General features: G+C 41.8%; 1 protein-coding gene across 1 annotated transcript in view; it reads left to right on the forward strand.

The window, feature by feature from the left end:
* The first annotated feature begins 18,448 nt into the window (after nt 1-18,448).
* ECT2 (epithelial cell transforming 2) overlaps nt 18,449-19,008 on the forward strand; it is a 66,533-nt gene continuing 65,973 nt past the window's right edge. The window contains exon 1 of the mRNA XM_030822830.1: nt 18,449-18,519. The gene's annotated coding sequence lies outside the window, so the exon portion shown is untranslated. The remainder of the gene's footprint in view (nt 18,520-19,008) is intronic.

Below are 19,008 nucleotides of genomic sequence, written 5' to 3' on the forward strand. Positions count from 1 at the left end.
ATTTTTTGTATTTTTAGTAGAGACAGGGTTTCACCACGTTAGCCAGGATGGTCTCGATCTCTTGACCTCGTGATCCGCCTGCCTCGGCCTCCCAAAGTGCTGGGATTACAGGCTTGAGTCACCGCGCCCGGCCGAATAGATGATTTTTTAGAGCAATTTCAGGTTCACAGCAACATTGGGCAGAAAGTACAGAGATTTCCCATGTACCTCCTGCCTGCCCCCCACATGCGTAAGTTCACTGTTATCAACATCCCCTAAAAGAGTGGTACATTTATTACAATGAAATGCAACATTGACACATGATTATTACCTAAAATCCATAATTTACATTAGGGTTCATTGTTGGTATTACACAGTCTACTGGTTTGGACAAACTTATAAGGGCATGCACCATTACAGTATCACGCAGAATAGTTTCACTGCCCTAAAAATCCTCTGTGTTCCACCTATTCTTCCCTTCCTCTCTCCTAACCCCGGGCAACCACTGATCTTTTTAGTCTCCATAGGGTGTTTATTTTTATTACATCATTTTTATACGTCTATTGAAATGATCACAAGGTCTTTTTCTCTTTACTCTGTTAATACAGTGTGTTACATTGATTATATTTTGAATGGAATAAACCCTATTCGATCATAATTGATGATCTTTTTTATATATTGCTGAATTTGATCCACAAGTATTTTGTTAACTTTTTTACTTAGTTATTTATTTCTATTTTATTTATTTTTATGTTTTTGAGACGGAGTTTCGCTCTTGTTGCCCACACTGGAGTGCAATGGCACAATCTCAGCTCACCGCAACCTCCGCCTCCCGGGTTCAAGTGATTCTCCTGCCTCAACCTCTCGAGTAGCTGGGATTACAGGCATATGCCACCATGCCTGGCTAATTTTGTATTTTTAGTAGAGACGGGGTTTTCTCCATGTTGGTCAGGCTGGTCTCGAACTCCTGACCTCAGGTGATCCACCCGCCTTGGCCTCCCAAAGTGCTGGGATTACAGGCATGAGCCACCTGGCCCGGCCTTGTTAACTTTTATGTTTCGTCTACCTTCAAAAGGGATATTGGTGTGGTGTTTATCTCTTTCTCTGTAGTGTTCTTTTCTCAGGATTTTGTATTGGGGTATTACTAAGCTCATAAAACAAACGGTCGCTTCTCTTTTATTTTCTGAATTAGTTTATATAAAGATAGTGTTAAATATTTCTTAAATATTTGATAGAGTTCCCTATTAAATCTGTTTGTGTGTGTTTGTGTGTGTGTGTGTGTGAGGTTAATTAACTCCGTTTTAAAAACAGGTATAGAGCTATTCAGTTTTTCTGTTTATTTTTGTGAAACTTTTGGGTATCTCAAACAGTGCTCACTTTATCTAAGTTGCCAATTTGTTGGCATAACGCTATTATTATCTTTTTAATATCTGTGGAATCTGGGCCGCGCACAGTGGCTCACACCTGTATTCCCAGCACTTTGAGAGGCTGCAGTGAGAGGATCTATTGGGACCAGGAGTTTGAGACTAGCCTGGGCAAGAAAGCGAGACGCCGTCGGCGCGGTGGCTCACGCCTGTAATCCCAGCACTTTGGGAGGCCGAGGCGGGCGGATCACGAGGTCAGGAGATCGAGACCATCCTGGCTAACACCATCCTGGCTAACACGGTGAAACCCTGTCTCTATTAAAAATACAAAAAATTAGCCGGGCGTGGTGGCAGGCGCCTGTAGTGCCAGCTACTCCGGAGGCTGAGAAGGGAGAATCGCTTGAATCCGGGAGGCGGAGCTTGCAGTGAGCCGAAATCGCGCCACTGCACTAGCCTGGGAGACAGAGCGAGACTGCGTCTCAAAGACGCCATCTCTACAAAAATAAAAATAAAACAATTAGGCCAGGTGCGGTGGCTCACGCTTCTAATCCCAGCAAGCACACTGGGAAGCTGAGGTGGGCGTGTCACCTGAGGTTAGGAGTTTGAGACCAACCTGGCCAACATAGTGAAACTCCGTCTTTACTAAAAACACAAACGTTAGCCGGGCATAGTGACGGGCACATGTAATCCCAGCTACTTGGGAGGCTGAGGCAGGAGAATCACTTGAGCCTGGGAGGCGGAGGTTGTAGTGAGCTGAGATCATGCCACTGCACTCCAGGCTGGGCAACAGAGGGAGATTCTCAAAACAAACAAACAAACAAACAAACAAACAAAAAAACACACAGAGATTGTTGCCCCTGTAGTCCCAGCTACTCAGGAGGCTGAGGCAGAAGATTGAGCCCCAGAGTTCATGGCTGCAGTGAGCTATGAGTACACCGTAACACTTTAGCCTGGGCAACAGATGGAGACCTAGTCTCTTAAAAAAAATTCTGTAGAATCCGTTGTGATAACCCCATTTTTCAGCTAATATTATTCATTTCTGTTCCTTCTTTTTCCTTGACCAACTTTTTTTTTTTTTTTTAAGAATCGTGGTCTCTCCTTTGTCACTCAGGATGGAGTGCAGTGGCATGAACGTGGCTCACTGTAGCTTCGACTTCCTGGATTCGAGCAATTCTCCCGTCTCAGCCTCCCAATGAGCTGGGACTACAGGTGTGAGTCACTGTGCCGGAGCTCCTTGACCAATTTAACTTGGGGATTATAAATTTTGTTGATCTTTTCAAAGACTAACTTTTGGTTTTCTTAATTTTCTCATTGTTTGTCTCTTTTCTGTTCCATTGATTTCTGCCCTTTTCTTGCTGTTATTTTTTTTAGGTTTTCTTTGCTATTGTTTTCGTATCTCCTTAAGGTGGAACCTTAGGTTATTTATTCTAGATTTTTTCTTTTTAAATTTTCATATAAACATTTGAAGCTAAAAAATATTCCTCTAAGTACTGCTTTAGTTGTACCCCTCAATTTTAATGTTTTATTTTTTATTATTCACCTAGAAATGTTTTCTAGTGATTTCTTCTTTTACCCATGGCTTTTATAAATGGGTTGTTCAATTTCTCAATATTTGGAGGTTTCTTAGGTATCTATTATTCATTTCTAATTTAGTTTCAATGTGGCTAGACAACATACTCTGTATGATTTCAGTTTTTAAAATTTGAGACATCTTTCATGGTCCAGAGTATGGTTTACCCTTAAAACACATACTGTACGTCCCTGAAAAAATGACATATTCTGCAATTGCTAGGTGAGTGGTTAATAGGTTGTTCAGTTATCTTTCTCATTACTGATTTTATTTAGCTTTTCTATCAGGTAATGAAAAACAGGTCTGCTGGGCATGGCAGCTCACTCCTGTAATTCCAGCACTTTGGGTGGCTGAGATGGGTAGATCACGAGGTCAGGAGTTCGAGACCAGCCTGGCCAACATGGTGAAACCCCGTCTCTACTAAAAATACAAAAATTAGCCAGATTTGGTGGTGCATGCCTGTAATCCCAGCTATTCGGGAGGCTGAGGGAGGAGAATCACTTGAACCTGGGAGGCAGAAGTTGCAGTGAGCCGAGCTCACACCATTGCACTCCAGCCTGGGCAATAGAGTGAGACTCCGTCTCAAAAAAAAAAAAAAAAAAAAATAGAAAAAAGGTCTTAAAATCTCCAAGTATGATTGTGAAATTATCTATTTCTCCATTTAATTCTATCAATTTGGCTTTCATGTATTTTGAAGTGGGAATACAATCCAGGTCAAATATCCACCATTTTTTGATGGCCTAGGTTCTATTTTTATTTCAACTGCATTAACAACTCCATTTTTCAATTCATTTGAACTGTAACAATTTTATTGCTAAGTAAATCAAGGTATTCAAATTATTGTCATAGAAAATACTATTCTACAAAGATGGAGTTATTGTCATAATTAAACTGGCTGATATTATCACTTTGGGATACCTCACATGTTTGAAAGTTACTTGATGGTGTGGAAGAGGCCATTTACAGATGTAGATTTATGTATAATTTATGAAAGCATAGGTTGTAAGAAAATGGAATTTTTGATATGGATAATTGCCTATGTTCATAAACACTGGCAAGTCTTAATTGAATTAGTTTAGTAGCATTAGCATTAACCCTCTTCCATTCATAGCTGGGCTGGCTATGGTACAAAAATCATGTCATTCTTAGATAATATACTCAAATGTCAATTAAAGATGTAAATTTATTAATTTGGAAATATGCCACTTCATCCATCATACCTAGTAAGAAACAACAGGAAAATTTGTCATAAATAATGGATTAGATAAAAGTAAAAATAATTGAAACTTTATTATCTTTGGAGACGGCACCACTGATATTATAATAAGAATAAAATTATTTATATATTAATTCGTTTCCTTGTTATTTCAGCAATATCTGAGTGCCTTGTATCTGTCAGGCACTGTGGACAAAATAGTTAACAAAAAGACATTGTCCCTACTTTCATGTGGCTTAGATAGTGAAAGAGACAAACATTAATCCAGTAATTACGCCAAGTACCACAGAAGAGATACTCGTGGTGCTGGGGGTGGTGTGAGTGAGGGTTGTGATAAGGTGGGCAGTTAGAAAAGACCTTTCAAGGAGTTGGAAGTGAGCATACACTAAAATTTGAGTAGCAGTTGCCTACTCTAGGTTAAAGGAATGGGGATTAGAAGGATAGGTAGAGAGAAGAGCAGGTGCAAAAACTGCTTAGAAGGAAGGCAGGTATAGTTAGACCTAAGAGAAAGGAAGTAAACATGGTATAAGATGACGTTGGAGAAGCAGATAGAGGTCAGACCCTGCAGGCCTAGTAGGATTGAGGTGTTTTAAGGAGGTGATGACATAATCTGTTTAGACTTGCATAATGTTACTCTGAATGCAGGCTAGAGAATGGATCAGATGAAGGCAATATTAATTCTTGGACGTCAGTTATAATGCTATTCTTGGAACAAATTTTGAGACTACTGTGTGTCAGGAATGTATGTGCCATGTTGCCTAAGTGCTGCAAATATGGAGATACATTGGTGAATAAGACCAAAAAGGCTTTTATAGAACTGAAAGCATCTTAATTATTTTAAAGGCAAAACATATATGTATTATGAATAAAGATATCTGTACTTTTGTATGTACAATATAAAATATAAATATCTATAACAAGAAGACTAGACTAATGGAAATAAAACTTTTGATCTTGGTTTTGTCAGTAACTAGTTATCTGACCTTGGCAAAGGAGTGTAACCTCTATGTTGCTGGCCTTGGTAAAATTCATCTGTTAAATAAAGAATGAGGCTAAGGAGCTGAGATATTTTTTCCTCCCGTATCTGAAATTTTACTAATCCGATTACATAATTTGAAATAATAGCTTTGTCATATTTGGAAACCTCTTGCTCCCTCAAAGAAAGCTAATTCTATTCTTCCAAATGAAACTTTAAGTGCCAAATTTGTAGAGTCTTGCAAATCTGTGTCAAGTGATTTATAGCCTAATGGTTCATATGAATAAAGCAACAATTCCTATACTAATTTACTGACTATTGAAGTGTGCAAAATAGCTTCTTCTGGCTCACTGTGATTATAATTTCTAAAGCTTATTTTATAGGCACAGATGACAGGTTAGAAGATGCCATATTATAACCAACTTGGAAATATGACATTTTAATTGGAAGATGTTAATAATTCTAAAAAAGGATAGAACCCAATGATTATTCACTAAAACTTTTGAAATAATAATCTTAAACAATAAATTCTTGGGGGGGACTGAATCTTTGTAGTTGTACCTAGTGTGGCGTTATGTACAGCTATGTACTTAATGAATGTGTTGCAGGGCAGGGATGGCAATATACAAGGAGAAAAACAATTACATGATATCTAGGTGACATTGCAATGTTAATAGGTGAAGTAAAACATTTAATCCTATGATGAAAGATTTAAATTTACCATAAAACAGTGTTACTGCTTGATTATATTATATTTTATATTTGGAAGTAAAATCTATAAATTATATTTTGTTGTAACTTTAGGTAATAAAAACAAAGCCCACCACAATAATTGTTGCCTAGATCATCTTGGTAAGACAGTTAATAATTTTTCAAATATACCAGTTCTCATTAGTAGACTAGAATAAACTATAAGGGTGTGAGAAATCTTGTTTACTCTGATTTGATGAATGATTGTACTGGCAGTGTGCACATTTGTGAATGAGGTTGGTGGGGGGGGGTAGATATACCATACCAAGTACTAACTTTCCTAAACTTGTCATTCTCTGCTTCCCTGAGGGAGTATAGATGAAAAAAAGAAAGATGGATATGGAGGAGAGAGGGGAGAGAGGAAAGGAAATATGAATACAGAGGAAAGAGTAAATTGGAAGAGGAAGAAGGGTGAGATGGGGATCCTGAAGGATGGTCCAGAGTGTCAGCAAATCCGGCGGGAGATGCAGATGGGGAAGCTGCTCCTCCACAAGAAGTTCCATCTTCCACATCAAAAATTATTGTGTTGCATGGGGGAAAATACGTCATATTCTTCAATATACTAAGTACTTCAATTCCTTTACTATTTTGTGGGTAAAACATGTTCATTCAGCAACTTAGGTATTGTAGATTACATATTTTTCTATAGTTCATAAATATATATATTTTTTTCTTTTTTTTTTTGAGACGGAATCTTACTTTGTCACCCAGGCTGGAGTGCAGCGGTATGATCTGAGCTCACTGCAAGCTCCGCCTCCTGGGTTCACGCCATTCTCCTGCCTCAGCCTCCCGAGCAGCTGGGACTACAGGCGCCCACCACCGTGCCCGGCTATTTTTTTTTTTTTTTGTATTTTTAGTAGAGATGGGGTTTCACCATGTTAGCCAGGATTGTCTTGATCTCCTGAACTCATGACCCGCCCGCCTCGGCCTCCCAAAGTGCTGGGATTACAGGAGTAAGCCACTGCGCCTGGCCTATAGTTGACAGTGAAGGGACCTGGAGGAAGAGGCTAACATTTAACATAAGGAATCTTGGCTAGGATCTGTGTTGGAAGGGCACAGAAGACTGGCCAAGGGCCACAGCAAGCAGTCCACATCTTCCAGACAGGAGGAGACAGCTTAGGTGCAGCAAGGTTTCCCTGAAAAGAGAAGAGAGTTTAGTAAGAACGTCTGAATTGGGAAACAAACAAAAAAAAAGAGGATGATTAGATTTGGTACAGAAGAAGGAACTATTCCTCCTGGTGAGAAAAGTATTCAATGGTGGGTCAGGCACGGTGGCTCACGCCTGTAATCCCAGCACTTTGCGAGGCCGAGGCAGGCGGATCACAAGGTTAGCAGTTTGAAACCAGCCTTGCCAACATGGTAAAATCCCATCTCTACTAAAAATACAAAAAAAAAAAAAAAAAAAAAAAAATTAGCCGGGCGTGGTGGCGGGTGCCTGTAGTCCCAGCTACTCGGGAGGCTGAGGCAGGAGAATCGCTTGAACCTGGGAGGCAGAGGTTGCAGTGAGCTGAGATCTTGCCACTGCACTCCAGCCTGGGCGATAGAGTGCGACTCCATCTCATAAAAAAAAAAAAAAGAATTCAACCGTGGTCTTTCCTGTGGCAGCCTTGGTGTGGTGGGGGCAGGTGTTGTGGATAGGGTAGGGTGGGGAAAGAGGAACAGCAGCATAGGTACCATTGATCCTGTGGTCAGGGGTGGGAAAGCAGCGCAGAGAGCCACCATTTCCATCAGGCAATTACAGGTCAGCTGAGACAACATAGTAGTAAGAGTAGTAGCAACCATAATAATAGTGGAAATAATGGTAATATTAGCAGCTAACATCTATTGAGTATTTACTATGTGCCAAAATGTTTCCATTATCTATGTTAATTCCTTCAATTCTCATAACAATACTTTGAGATAAGTACTATCATATCCTTTTACAGAAGAACAAACTGAGGCATAGGGATGTAAAATAACTTGCTTAAGGTCACATGGCTAGGAAATGGAAAAGCCAGGTCTGAAATCCAGGGAATCAGACTCCCTATTCTAAAGCTATAGAGCCTCTCAAGCAGACAGGGGAAGCCTATTGTAGAGAAGTGTTCGGGGACCCCAAGGTGTGAAATCTCTGCAAAGTGATGGTGGCCCAAGGAGAAGAGGCCCACTTGGGAATGACAGTGTGCGAGTCAAAGTGTCTCTACCTGGTAGTTGCACTGCAGAAGGGGGTGGCTAAGACAAAAAACCAGGGAAACGAAGAAGTAGTGGGGAGCTGTTCAGGCTAAGAGACTAGGAGTGGGAAGCTCTTCAGTTCATGTCTGCACAGAGAGAAGTAAACAGTGTTGGTAGCTACTTCCAGGCAATTTGCATAAGCAATCTTGGAAAACTGACTTGGAAGAAATCAGGTTTCAGCAATTAAGCTATGGGGATTTAAGAGAGAAACATTAGCTCGCGTTATTTTAAGCCACATTCCTTGAATATTACCCCCTGTTATACTTTGGATATTTGACCCCCCAAACCTCATGTTGCATTGATCTCCAGTGTTAGAGGTGGCACTAATGGGAGGTGTTTGAGTTATGGGGGAGATCTCCCATGAATGGCTTGGTGCTGTTCTGGGATTAATGAATGAGTTCTAGCTCTATTAGTTCCTGCAAGAATTGGTTGTTTATAAGAGTCCGAGCCAGGTGTGGTGGCTCATGCCTGTAGTCCCAGCTACTCAGGACTCCGAGGCAGGTGAGCCCGGAGTTTGAGATTACAGTGAGCTATGATTAGCACTCCAGTCTGAACAAGAGTGAGACCTTGTTTCTAAAAATGAGAGTATGGCCTCTGGCACCTCCATCCTCTCACTCTTGCCTCCTCTGTCACCACGTGATGCCTCTGCACAAAACAGCTCCCCTTCCATTTCCACCATGCGTGGAGGCTTTCAGAGGCCTCACCAGAAGCAGAGGCTGGCACTGTGTACAGCCTGCAGAACTATGAGCCATGAGGCTGGGAACGGTGGCTGACGCCTGTAATCCCAGCACCTTGGGAGGCTGAGGCGGGCAGATCACTTGAGGTCAGGAGTTCGAGACCAGCCTGGGCAACATGGTGAAACCCCGTCTCTACTAAAAATACAAACATTAGCCAGGAGTGGTGGCATGTGCCTGTAATCTTAGCTACTAGGGAGGCTGAGACAGGAGAATCACTTAAACCCGGAAAATGGAGGTTGCAGTGAGTCAAGATCACACCACTGCACTCCAGCCTGGATGACAGAGCGAGACTCCATCTTAAAAAATAAATTGTTTTAGAGTGGGATCTCTGTCACCTAGGCTGGAGTGCAGTGGTGCAATCATGGCTCACTGCAGCCTTGAACTCCTGGGCTCAAGTGATCTTCTCACTTCAGCCTCCTGAGTAGCTGAAATTATAGACACATGCCACTATGGCCAGCTAGGTATCCCTTTATAGCAATGAAATGGGCTAAGATACCCCATAATCATGGGGAAAGAGTTATCACATATTTTTAGGAAACATAGGGTTAGCCAGGTGTGATGGCTTATGCTTTGTAATTCCAGTGACTCAGGAGGCTGAGGTGGGAGGATTGCTTAAGCCCAGAAGTTCAAGACTAGTGTGGGCCAAACAACGAGACAGCATCTCTGGAAATTAAAAAAAAAAAAAATTAGGTGGATGTGGTGGCACACACCTATAGTCCCAGCTACTCGGGAGGCTGAGGTGGGAGGATTGCTTAAGCCCAGGAGTTCCCAAGAGTTCGAGATTGCAGTGAGCTATAATGGTGCCACTGCCCTCTAGCTTGAGTGACAAACTCCATCTCACCTCAAAAAAAAAAAAAAAAAAGGAAAAGAGAGCGAGAGAAACACATAGGGTTAGAAAGCACATCCTAATATTTAGTATGCAGATAATTTATTCCAATTTATACATAAAACTGTAACCAAGTTAATAAATAGAAATAGGCAGTAATAAGTCAACATGAACTTACTGACCTATTTTGACATCATGAACAATTGATAAAGCAACAGTAACAAGTAGAGAAGGAGTATTCATGGCTGCTAATTTACTGGTGGAAAAAAAAGATGCAGAAACCCCAGCCAGCCTGTGACATGCAATAAGATATAGACAGAAATCAAAGTACTAAAAAATCTGGTTATTTCCCCTTCTTCCCTCTTTTCCATAATTTTTTTTTTGTTGCAGTGTTTTTTTTTTTTTTTTTTTGAGTTGGAGTCTTGCTCTGCCGCCCAGGCTACAGTGGAGTGGCTTGATCTTAGCTCACTGCAACCTCCGCCTCCTGGGCTCAAGAAATCTTCCCACCCCATCCCCCAACTCTGAGCAGCTGGGACCATAGAAGTGCATCACTACGCCCAGCTAATTTTTTGTAGTTTTGGTAGTGATGGGGTTTCTCCATGTTGCCGCAGGCTGGTGTCAAACTCCTGAGCTCAAATGATCCGCCCACCTCAGCCCCCAAAGTACTGGGATTACAGGGGTGAGCCACCGTGCCCAGCCTCCATAGATATTTTTTGAGAGCACAAGTGCCAGGGTATAAAGATGAAAAGGATATAGTTCTTTTCCCTATTCTTGAGTAGCTCATATTTTAATAGAGGAGACAGCCATGTTAACCAATACTTACAATACAAGGTGACAGGAGCCACATTGAGGTATAAACAGTATTAAGCTCATACAAAACAGAAGAAGCAGTTTACTCTCCATGGGATAGTCAAAGAAGGCTTCATTGAGGTGATGCTTGAGTGGGGTCCTGAATGAATAGGAATTTTCATGCAGACAAAGGGAGGCAGGGCAGGTGGAAAAGAATATTCAAAGGTAGGGATTTATGAAATTGCCTGGAATGTTTGTGGACTGATGAAAAGTTCAGCATGGCTGAACACAGGGTGCATATGTGGTAGGGATGAGGGTGATAGAAAATTAGGTTACAGTCATCTTGGGAAGTCCATCTTATACTGGACTTTATTCTGTGAGCAGTGAAGAAACCATGTCTTTTGGTTTAGTTTTGTTTTTAAGGAGGGGGATACATAGTCATATTTAGTTTTCTAAATGAAGATAATTCTGTGACTGATGACTGGAAGTAGAGAGTGATTAGTTCCCAAAAGACCAACTAGAAGGCTGTCCTTGTCATAGTTTGGATGAGAGATAATGAAGGCCTAAACTTGGGCAGTGGACTGAAAGGGGAAGATTCAGATTCTAGAAATGTTTTTCAGGTCAAATTGGGAGAATGATGTTGGGGGTGGTGGTGCAGACCGAGAGGAGAACGGGAACAGGAAGATGACTTTGAGAGATCCAACTTGGCAGTCAGAGTGAATGGGGATTCTACTAATCAAGAGAGAAATACAAGAGGCACAGGAGATAAAGGTTGGAGAGCTGGGGAAAAGAAGAATTCACTTTAGCACATGAAGAGTTTGATATGATTGTGGGTCACAGGAGCAGAAAAAATTGGTAAACAACTGGCTTTATAGAGTGGGTTTCAACAAGGTCTGGCAAGAAAGAGAGACTTGGAAGCATATGCATATAACTTAAATCCCTGGGAATGAATGAGTTCACCTAGGGAAAGGGGGTTGCCTGAGAATAATACTTTGGGGAACAATAATATCTAAGCAAAGGAAACTGCGAAGGAAACATCAGAGAGGCAGGAAGAGAAAAGTAAGACAGTGAAAGTGGTGGTCTTTCAGCAGTTGAATTAATGACCATGGGTTAGAAAGGGGTGCTATCATTAGGGGGAACTGAAGGCTAAACACCCTTGATTCATGTGTGAAAGGGATTAAGAGATGGGAAGAAAATTTTGTAATCAGAATGGAATGTTTGAAGTTAACATTTCAGAGCTAAAGCAATTCTGAGTGTAAAACATTTAGGATATTGTCCATCAAAATAAGTGTTGAATTGAGGTTTTGGGATTCAAAAATTCAAGGAACTGTGAATGTAATTGGCTGGTTCATCAAACGAAGAAAGAGAACTAGTCTTCTGAATTTGGAAACTGTTCTATTTATTTAATGATACTGCTATTTATCAGAAATTTATATGGATGTAGTAATTTTTACATATTTTGATTCCACTCTCATCCTCTATATTTAATCAAAGTCTCAGTAATTTTTCCTATTCCTTATCTCTCCAACCTATCTTTTCTATCTTAGTTCAGACTATCGTTTCCTATGAGTTTGAATTCAACTGTATTCTCACTGGTCTTTCTTCTATTTCAAGTGAAGTTGTGTTGTGTTCCCAGATTGCTACTTTTTTTTTTTTTTTTTTGAGACGGAGTCTCACTCTGTTGCCCAGGCTGGAGTGCAGCAGTGTGATCTCGGCTCACTGCAAGCTCCGCCTCCTGGGCTCAAGCGATTCTCCTGCCTCAGCCTCTGGAGTAGCTGGGACTACAGGTGCGCACCACCACGCCCGGCTAATTTTTATAGTTTTCTTAAAGACAGGGTTTTATCATATTGGCCAGGGTGGTCTCAAACTCCTGATCTCAGGTGATCCGCCCGTCTTGGGCTCCCAAAGTGCTAGGATTACAGGTGTGAGCCACCGCGTCCGGTCCGGATTGCTACTTTTAAAAAATAACACAGACCATCTAATTTCCTTGCTTTAAGGTTTTTAATTGATCTTCAGTGCTTTCAGCATAAAGTTTAAACTCTGTCATGACAGTGGAGCTCTTCCCAAGCTCCTTCTAACATGGCATTTATTTTACTTTTTATTTTTTATTTTTATTTTTGAGATGGAGTCTAGCTCTGTAGCCCAAGCTGGAGTGCAGTGGCACGATCTCTGCTCACTGCAAGCGCCGCCTCACCGGTTGACGCCATTCTCCTGCCTCGGCCTCCCGAGTAGCTGGGACTACAGGCACCCGCCACCACGCCTGGCTAATTTTTTTGTATTTTTAGTAGAGATGGGATTTCACCGTATTAGCCAGGGTGGTCTCGATCTCCGACCTGGTGATCCGCCCGCCTGGGCCTTTCAAAGTGCTGGGATTACAGGCGTGAGCCACCGCACCTGGCCAGCATTTTTTTTTTTTTTAAGAGATGGGGGCGGGGCGGGGGGGCGGTCTTGCTCTACCGCCCAGGCTGGAGTGCAGTGAGGAGATCATAACTCGCTGCAGCCTTGAACTTCTGGGCTCAAACGATCCTCCCGCCTCAGCCTCCTGGAGACTGGGACCACAGGCACATGCCGCCAAAGTCGGGTAATTTTTAAATTTTTACCTTTATTGTAGGGACTGGGGGAGGGAGTGAGGGGCCTTACCTTGTTGCCTAGGCTGGTCTTGAACTCCCGGCTTCAAGGGATCCTCCTGCCTTAGTCTCCCAAAGTGCTGGAATTATAGGCATGAGCTCCCACACCCAGCCTAACCTAGCATATGTCAGTTGTCTTCCACTCTCCTCTTCATGTATATTATGATCCAGCTACACCAAACTGTTTACTGTCTCCAATATATACTGAGCTTTTATGAGAGCCTAAAGTGCAAGTAAACAAGCTAATAAAGCTAATAAGAATTTAGTAAATTAGTAAACAAGCTAATAAGAACTTTTTAAGAAAGTTCAAGGTTAATACACCGTTCGGTTCAATTGCCTATGCCCTATATAGTATTTAAAAATTTTTCATAATGCTGATCTTGAAACACTATAGCACCTCAAACAGCTTCTGACTCAGTAAGACTAAGTTACTTGTATCATTGTTTTGTAGGTATTTGAATTCTGTAAAAACCTATGCATACAATAAATTTTCACCACAAATACAGCTATCTGCTAGAAGCGCCATGAGAACAAGATCCATGTTTGTCTTGTCACACCTATATTCTCAGTGCTAGCATAGCGCCTAATGGGTGCTTAATAGTTTTTAAATGAATAAACTATTAATAGGTTAATCAGGACATCCAGTCTCTCAAACATTATGAATGAACTTGGATCTAGCTCATTCACTCTAGAAATATTTATTTGGTACCTACATGTGAAGATTCCTGTGTTTATTAGAAAGCAATGTGTAACATTTGCCTTTGCAGTACTAGCTTTTCGAAAAGACCTGAAGATTAGGGATCATGTTTTACTTTACCAGACACCGGCCGTCTGCTGGGTGCAATTAAGTGGCATATGATCACCTATGCACGCGATTATCTGAAATACTCCTCTCCACATTGCTTTCTTTGAGCCTGCAGACAGATCTATACTAGACTTTATTTACACTCATCTATTATTTCTGGGTTCTAATGCAGGCTAAAATATTTATTAGGAGACATTGGGTAAGTTACTTAAACCTTTCCTACAGTTTCATGGTATCATGGGACTATGATACCTACTTGTGGGTGGTTTTAAGGATTAAATAAGGTATAAAGTGCATAGTAAACTATCAGTATGTTCATTCTCTTTCTTCTCTACCTTATACTGTAATTATCTGTTTATCTGCTAATTTCCCTCACCAGATTGTGTGGTCCAGACAGGCAGTTTTCTATGCCTTATTCATCTTTATAACCCCAACAAACACAATGGCTGTCTTAAATTAGTAAATATTTGCTGAGTAAATGAAGACCTAAGAGTGAAAAAGATTGTATTACCCGTATATTTGTTAATCTAACTGCCACACATCCCTTAAAAGAAATCAAGTGTAGCTTTTGTTAGGGAAGCTTAAAATTCATGGCAATGATACCATACACAGTTAATCATTAGCTTTGGGAAGTCTGTTGAGCAGAAAGTGGTGCACAGAGGAAGTAGGGCTGCTTCCCACAATAGCTTAATATGTTTTCAGTGATGAACATTTTTGGAATGCTGGGCACACCCAACTTCCAAATACGCAAGCACATTCCAAATAGAAATTTCAATTACTGTTTTCTTTTCTTCTGCCCTAACAGTTATCACAGTATTTTAATGAAGGTCAGACTTAAATACTGACAAGCAGGGAAACCAATAATTACCAGATTGCTTCATTCATTTTGTGGACAGCATTATAAACTTTTCAGGCATTCTAAGATTGCCTGACAAAATTAGAAAAAATTGTTAAGTCCCCACGACCTGCTCGAGATGCTCACAAGTGTTCCATCCTAAAGTACACGTTTGCCTCTTCTTATTGGTATTTAGGTTCTGGCATCTGATTCCCCTTTCTTCTTCTATTTATATTAGCCTTCAGGTGGGAACTATGGAAAACCCACCTGGTGGGGGTGTATTTTTCTTAAGAGATTGTGTTATATGGTATCATATTTAGAAAATAAATAAATTATTTTCATAATAGCAACGCTAATCACAGGAAAAACTTGATACATTCTTGACGACTTTAGGGGAAAGTACAAGTTCTTAGTGGGCGGAGGGGGGCAACGAGGAGGCAATTTGGTTCCAAAAATTCTAGAATCTCGTGGCATATTTTTATCAAATGCAAGCTTATCTTTAAAAAAATCCGAGAATTTTTCTAATTTCTAAGAATTGATTCTAACCCGCGATATTCCCTAGATGGGAGCGCAGTGCTTTAAATAATAGGATTTAAATAAGCGGCTGCTGATTTGAAGTCCACCTGGGGAATCCGAGTTCTAGGACCGGTCCTTGGCCCTGCCACACGCCAATACAACCATCAAAGTCAAAATCCCTTAACTCAAATTTAAATACATTCCTAAAGCAGAAAGCATCCCGATAGGAAAATCCTACAGCTCACAGCAAGCAGCAGGAAAACATTTATCTCTGGCGGCACTGATTTAAGCTTAGAAGATTTGGTATCGTTTTTTTAAAAAAAAAAAAAAAAGCTGGGTGGGGCCGAGGAGAATCCACCCAAACTTTCCTCAGGAAGTAGGATGTTTACTGAGTAAATATGCAGTAGTCACAGAAACACCTGCTACTCCTTTAAGACCTCAGGAGCCACCACCGCCACCTCCTGGCCACATCCGGGCACTTCTTTGCAAACTCCTGACGTCCCGACGTCCAAGCCGTTGGGCTTATTTGAAACACACGCACAACCAATCAAGCGGCGCCTGCCGGGAGGTGGAGAGCGTCAACCAGTCACCGCCTCTCTGGAGACTCCTGCCTATGGGAAAGAGGTTGACATCACGCGCCAATCGGCATGGCTTTTAGAGAGAGCAGCTTACTTTTTGAATCGGTTGTGGCGGCCGCCGGCAAGGAATGGCGGTATCTGTGAGAGGAGTGAGCGTTTGAAGAGGTGGAACTCCTAGGGCTTTTTTGAGAGTGGTAAGGACTCTGTGTGAGTGAGAGAGGTGCAAGTGGGCGAGCGGCTCCAGAGCCAAGGGCTCTTTTGCCTGCGGTCGACGTCCCTGCCCCTAGTGACCGCGAATTCCGGAGCGCCCGGCTCAGGCTTCCCGGCTCCGGGAACTCCCTCGCCGCACCCCACCCCCAGCAGCCGGGCCCTGACGCGGAGTGGGAGCCCGAAGCCCCCAGTATTGCTGGGCATCTTCGCCCTCACCTGTTGGCTCTTTTGGACGGAAGAGTGTGGGTGAAGGGAGGGAGTTGGGAAAGGGATTTTGGCAAGCCGCGCAGCCCTGTGGCTTTGGGGGCCGGCACTCGCAGCCTTTGGGGGCTTATCTCAGAGTGCGCCGTGGTTTTATTCTAGGATTCATCCTGGCTTCTTTGCGGGAAGTTTAGTTTTTCGTTTTTGCAAGATAAATCCAGGCCATCCGCCCCTCGTCCTCCCCAGCCACCCGGCACAGATGTGTCTGGCTTAGTGGTTAAAGGCGCAGCCTCTGGATTCAGCCGGGCTTTGAATACCTCTTTTACCACTTACTAACAGTTTGACTTAGGGGAAGTTGCTTAATCTCTCTGTTCCTACGTTTCTTCATCTATACATTGAAAATAATAATAGTACCTGCCTCTTAGTATTACTGTAGAGATTAAAAGGTTTAGGGCAATGTCTGCCACGTGTTAAGCGTTAAGTAAATGTCAGTTGTTGATAGTAATGTTAATAACACCACCATTATATCTAGGATTGCATTTTAGTCCTTCACCTTGAAAGTTGATTGCCTGAAAAGTATTTAAGTAAAAGGAAACTTGAATGTTTGTTTACATGGCAAATTTTATCTCCGGGATAAAAGGGGGCGTGTGTTATGGTGTGTTTACTTAGAAGCTCCTTGGGTCTGTTCTTGGGTGAGAAGCCGTTTAGGTTTATGAACACTGATCCTATTGTGCTTATTTTAAAGGCTTCTGGAATGCAGTAATTTGAAAAAAGGTGATTAATATATTTCCATTTCTGATCAGCCTGTTGGATGTTAGTTATGTCATCAAGTTACCATGCATCTCTTTTTCTCTATAAATTTTGAAGCTGTTTTGGCAATAAATTGATCATATACAGTATCATCAGGGACCATTTTAATTATTAATCATCTGCTTTTGATCATCTGCTATGCTCCCTCCCTTTTATTAATCATCTGCTTTTGATCATTTGCCGTGCTCCCTCTTAAAGAGGGAGGCATAGGAGAAAAATGTAAATATTTTCAAATTTTTTTTTTTAGACGGAGTCTACCTCTTGTCACCTAGGCTAGAGTGCAGTGGCATGGTGTCGGCTCACTGCAACCTCTGCCTCCCGGGTTCAAGCGATTCTCCTGCCTCAGCCTCCTGAGTAGCGCCTGCCACCTCGCCCAGCTAATTTTTGTATTTTTAGTAGAGACGGGGTTTCACTGTGTTAGCCAGGCTGGTCTCGAACTCCCGACCTCGTGATCCGCCCGCCTTGGACTCCTAAAGTGCTGGGATTACAAGCGTGAGCCACCGCGCCCGGCCTTTCAAGTGGTATTTTTGATTTCCCTCCTCCAGTCCTTAAAGCAGGTTAGCTCCCTGACTTTTTTTTTTTTTTTTAGACATTCTTTTAAGGGGACTTTGAATGAAAGCCACTTTAATGCCTTTTCATTGGAAATGGTTGAGTGTAGAAGACTTAAAATAATAGGGCTGGATGGAATTTATCATTGATTCTAAATTAAGACTGTTAAAACTGTTGGACCACTCCTTTGGAGAGCCTTAGAATAATGATTGACATGGATGTATGGTAAAGCAATAAGAAATATCCATATTGTGAATATTACATGAGAATAGTTGTTTGTTGTTCACTTTAAGACATCTATTCAGTTTTCATCTTTCTTTATTTATTTCTTTCTTTATTTTTTATTTTTTTTGAGACGGAGTCTTGCTCTGTCGCCCAGGCTGGAGTGCAGTGGCGCAATCTCAGCTCACTGCAAGCTCCGCCTCCCGGGTTCACGCCATTCTCCTGCCTCAGCCTCCCGAGTAGCTGGGACTACAGGCGCCCGCCAACACACCCGGCTGATTTTTTGTATTTTTAGTAGAGACGGGGTTTCACCGTGTTAGCCAGGATGGTCTCGATCTCCTGACCTCGTGATCCGCCCGCCTCGGCCTCCCAAAGTGCTGGGATTACAGGCTTGAGCCACCGCGCCCGGCTTAGTTTTCATTTTAACTAGATTTGAGTTGTAGTACTATGTGTGTTCCAACAATGTAGAAACTGAGGCTTAACTGGCTATGTGCAGGGCTGAGACAGGAAGCTGAGTTGCCTGATTTTGAAGCGTCACATAACACGCTAACAGCTGTGCTGTTATTAGTGTGCAGGTTATTACATTCCTTATTATCAGCATCCAAAAATGATGTTATGATACCTTACTGTTTCTTCACAGCATACAGTTTAAACTGTTACTTTGCCAAGACTCTGGAGGAAGGTATTTGTAAATTTTATTAACCTGAAGAAGTAGGAAAGAGGAAAGTCTGACATGTAACTCTGGTTAAAGGTGGGTCCTGTGTATATTTGCCTAATATTTTAGAAATTTACTCTCAGTAAAGTTGACTTATTGAAAATTGATAAAAATCTCTAAAAAATTTTTTTTTAGAGAGACAGGATCTTGCTGTATCACCTAGGCTGGAGTGCAGTGGTGGGATCACAGCTCACTACAACCTCAAACTCCTGGGTTCAAGTGATTCCCCTACCTCAGCCTCTTGAGTAGCTACTATAGGCACCTGCCACCACACCTGGCTAATTTTTCAATTTTTTGTAGAGATGGGGTCTTGTTATGTTGCCCAGTCTGGTGTTGAAATTCTGGCCTCAAGTGATCCTCCTGCCTTGGCCTCCCAAAGTGCTGAGATTTCAGATGTGAGCCACCCAACCCACCCTGATGAAAACTTGTTAAACCTTTTATTCCGTGTCTAGCTTTTAAACTCTTCTTAAGTCCTGGAAAACTTAAAAAAGGATTTCCTTTCATAGTCCAGAGTTGTATTTGCCC

Source organism: Nomascus leucogenys, chromosome 11, assembly GCF_006542625.1.
Source record: "Nomascus leucogenys isolate Asia chromosome 11, Asia_NLE_v1, whole genome shotgun sequence".
Lineage (NCBI taxonomy): Eukaryota > Metazoa > Chordata > Mammalia > Primates > Hylobatidae > Nomascus > Nomascus leucogenys.